Source organism: Cyprinus carpio, chromosome A12 (genome assembly GCF_018340385.1).
Source record: "Cyprinus carpio isolate SPL01 chromosome A12, ASM1834038v1, whole genome shotgun sequence".
NCBI classification, from domain to species: Eukaryota; Metazoa; Chordata; class Actinopteri; order Cypriniformes; family Cyprinidae; genus Cyprinus; species Cyprinus carpio.
This window is the reverse complement of record NC_056583.1, coordinates 655,850-660,380: the sequence shown is the minus strand read 5'-3', so window position 1 is coordinate 660,380 and position 4,531 is coordinate 655,850. Positions and strand designations below refer to the sequence as shown.

Here is a 4,531-nt window from a genome sequence, read left to right as displayed (position 1 = left end):
ATGGAGTTGCTCTATTCTATTTTGTTGTAAAGGTGCATGCATATTATTATTATTATTATTATTATTATTATCATCATTGTGCATGCCCCTACTAATAATACCATCACTAAACATTTAACCTTGTAAATTATTTATTATTATTATTATTATTTTGCATGAATCTTTTATGATGCTATTGTATATTTAGACTTGTAAATTATTAATATATTATTATTGTTGTTGTTGTTGTTACTGTGCATGCTTTTTTATGATGCCTCTGAATATATATACTTTTAAATTATTCATGTTATTATTATTATTATTTAGTATATGGAAGAAATGTTCAAGATTAGAGTATAGCATGTCACATCATAGAACATGACAGCTTTTTATGAACTGTTTTCATATTTCATGTTAACCATCCAATTATAAAAAATGTCAATCTACAGTTTCTCTAGTGCAGGGAATGAAATGTATTCACACGATGCAGTTTTAGAACAGCACGTCATATGATAACAAAGCTGAATGCGAATTCGTTTTCATTTCCTTTGACTCTTTATAAATATTTATGCTATCAAATCTCTTATCAGGATATTGCAGACAGCAGCGGATTCTACTTTGGATGGCATGCGTTGTTCAGAGACTGATTTTGTGTATTTGTCAGCAGCGGTGGAGAGATGATGCTAGGGCTAACATCAGGCCTCTCTATCGCTGACTGATGTTTAGCTGCTGGTAGGAAGCATCCTGTAGCATCTGATGACTGAGGCCTTTATACACGATGGCAGACGGCTCTTGTGTCCGGTAATGCGATGTCAGTTCTTCACATCTGCCATGCTGGATCAAAGGAGAAGTCTGTGCGGTCCGGCCGTTCACTCGCTCTCAGCACTTCTGACTGCTTGTGCTCAAATAAAGAGGAGCCCAAATTAGCCCGACTCCAGCAGGAACATGTGCGAGAGAGAGAGAGAGAGAGAGAGAGAATACTGTCTGCATTAGAAGATGCTTACTTTCACCTTTCAGACATTTTTCACACATTTTCACCTTTTCCTTCTGCATTCATCTAAAAAAAAAAAAATCCCATGCATAAACTAAAGTTATGATTTTATGTTTCTGAAAAAAGTCTCTTCTGTTAAGCAAGGCTGCATTTATTTGATGAAAAATACAGTAAAAATTGTGAAATATTATTAGAATGTAAAACAGCTGTTTTCTATGTGAATCTCTGTTAAACTGTAATTTATTTCTGTGATGCGCAGCTGTATTTTCAGCATCATTACTCCAGTCTTCAGTGTCACATGATCTTCAGAAATCAATCTAATATGATTATTTGCTGCTCAAGAAACATTTCTGATTATTATCAATGTTGATAACAGTTGTGCTGCATAATATTTTTGTGGAAACCGTGATACATTTTATTTTTCAGGATTCACAGATGAATAGAAAGTTCAAAAGAAGAGCATTTATTGAAATGTATATATTTTGTCACATTATAAAAAAATCTTTACTGTCACTTTTGAACAATTTAATGCATCCTTGATAAGTTTTTTTTTTTTTTTACTTGAGCAGCAAATCATCATATTAGAATGATTTCTGAAGATCATGTGACACTGAAGACTGGAGTAATGATGCTGAAAATACAGCTGCGCATCACAGAAATACATTACAGTTTAACAGAGATTCACACAGAAAACACTTATTTTTTATTCCCTAATAAACAAAAAATACTACTTTAAAAAACATCAAAAAAAATCAGGCGAGCAGAAAAAAAAAAAACTTTTTAATTATTCCAAACTTTCGTGTATGTAGTGTAATAACTGCCCACATGCTTCTAACTACCCACACACGCTTTTCTGTCTTCTGACAGTTTTTTACTTTACTCCTGCAGGGTGTTCATGGACACAGTTAGACTGCAAAGGAAATCTGCCATAGTGTGGCTTCATCATTTATCTAGTGAACGGAGAGAGTGCTGAAATGTTGGGATTTGTGTCAGTGACAGCAGCGCTCCAGTGAGCGTAATAGGAAGAGCTTTATGAGGGAGAGTTATATCTGGAAACGGAATATAACACCGGCTGGACGCATCCACCCTTCCTTGCTGTGGCCGTCCATCACTCGTGTCCAGTCAGAGATCCGCCTTCATATGGTACGGCACACAAGCAATGATCTTGTGCTCACATCATCGGCCAAACGTATCAGAACACATCAGAACTGATCCAGGGATCCATCCATCAGCGGAAAGTGGATCTAGAGTCTGTGAACTGCACGTTCTCAAAGAACACAATGTGCCCTTCTGTTAAACAACAGCTGCCCGGCAACACACTGTAAACAATAACATGCTGAATATAACAGAGACGCTGTAATGAGAGGAGACGTCCACTCATAGCTGTTACCATGGAGTCACAATTTACAGTTAAAAAAATCAATTTCATTGTACAGTAAAAAGAGCCAATCACTTTTCTGATCAAACAAAGTCCTGCCTTACAGTAAAAAAAAAAGTCAAGTCACCTTTATTTCTATAGCGCTTTATACAATACAGTTTGTGTCAAAGCAGCTTTACAGCGTTAAACAGGGAAATAGTGTGACGATAAAGCAAGAGGACATTGGTATTCTTCACCGGGCTGCGAAGCAATTTAGAGCTTAGTATCATCAGCATAACAGTGAAAGCTAACACCATGTTTCTTGATGATATCTCCCAAGGGTAACATGTAAAGCATGAAAAGCAACGGTCCTAGTACTGAGCCTTGAGGTACTCCATACTGTATTTGTGATCGATATGATATCTCGTCATTCACTGCTACGAACTGACGATCGTCGTATTTAAACCATGACAATGCAGTTCCACTAATGCCAACATAATTTTGTAGTCTACTCAAAAGGATGTTGTGGTCAATAGTGTTAAACACAGCGCTAAGATCCAATAGCACTAATAGAGAGATACAACCACGATCAGATGATAAGAGCAGGTCATTTACAAAAAGCTCTTTTGTAGAAAGGGATCTATACTCATTAAGCCAAGCTGTATCATGTGTTTATCTGTATTTTGTTTGTTTTTTATTTGTTGAGCATCAATTAAATTGTAACCCTTTAATTGTTTTGGATGTTTTTTGTATTTTCTAGTTCGGGGAACAGACACAGTCTCTATAGTGTGATATCTAGGTGAAAGAGTCTCTATGTGCTGAGAATTAACTGACTTCTGTGACGTGAGGCGGCTAGCAGATGGTTGGTTTAGCCAGTCTGTCTGCTTCCTGACCTGGGCCCCAGTTAGTCAAGTACAAACTCTAAGACTATGTGCCATATTTCTAGAGAGAGAGAGAGAGAGAGAGAGAGTCATTTTTAATAGAGAACTGGAAGTCACACCTTACAATAAAAGAGCCAGTCAGCTTCCTGACTAAGGCTTGCCCTGAGACTTTTTTTTTTTTATGTATTTTGTAGTACATAGAAAAAAAACGTATGCATTTACATTTATGCATTTAGCATAAACGAGCAACTAACAACAAATCAATTCACCTTCAGTTACAATGTTTATAAAAATTCTTATTATACCAGTATTTTTAGTTGATGTTTACTAAGTCAGTCTTCAGAATGAGTAAAGGTACCATTTAAGTTGCAAGTAGACTGAACTGCCATTTAAAGTTGTTTTGAATCATTTCATTTGAATTAGCTGAAAACAGTCCATAAGCAGAATTGTATTTACAAACCACATAGTTGTCTAGAATAAGTGGTGGGAACTAATTTAAGCAGATGTAAGTGTGTTAGTATATAGTCCATCAGGTTTAGTGGTCAGGCAGATGAGGCTAATGGCCTGTTTGCTTTCAGTCTCCACTGACCTCAGTGTGTGTTCAGCTCCTAAATCTGGACCTTTCCACTTGAGATCTGGGAAGTTGGCAACAGAATCGCTGTCACTCTTTTTGTCCGTGCTGTGGGAGCGAGTCTGATGTGTACTTTGACTGAGTCACGGATGATCTCTGGAGTTCAGAGATGATTCAGAAGACCATAGCAGACCAGACTCCAACAAACACATGCATAAACAAGCCCTGTGCTTCATTCAGGCCTAGCTGTGTCACGACTGGTGTACTCAAGCATCCGGGTTGGGACCCTGTGTGTTCGTCCTGCACTGAACACCCAAAAATAGCTGTGAATGCATTGCTGGAGTCAACACATTACCAGCGGGTCATCTGATTAACATCTGCTGGTTGATGCCATAACTACACCAAATGCATGTTTCTCTATTGACGACCATTCGAATATAACTGAGTGCTTATAATATCAACTGCAGCATATTTATATTTCTTTGGAAAACAGTCAGTAGGCTATATAACTGTAATTCAGAACAGAATTGCATCATACTGTATAAGTTCACAATTGCGAGTAATAGTCAGAATTGCAAGAGGATATAATAATATATTAATTTATAATCAAAATACACCCATATGGTTTACTTTAATATGTTGGTAATGTATAATATTTATATAATTCGTTTTTTATAACTACAATGTAATTTCTGTTTTAGGATGGCAAAACACAACTAAATTTACACACAACGAGATCATGTGAGAATATT

At 36.6% G+C, this 4,531-nt stretch overlaps 1 long non-coding RNA gene across 1 annotated transcript; it reads right to left on the bottom strand.

The window, feature by feature from the left end:
* Positions 1–289: 289 nt before the first annotated feature.
* On the bottom strand, positions 290–4,193 carry LOC122146935. The gene is made up of 2 exons (XR_006161280.1): positions 3,798–4,193; positions 290–911 (listed from the first exon to the last, which is right to left on the bottom strand). It is a non-coding gene; the product is annotated as an uncharacterized LOC122146935 (long non-coding RNA).
* Between the last annotated feature and the right edge of the window lie 338 nt (positions 4,194–4,531).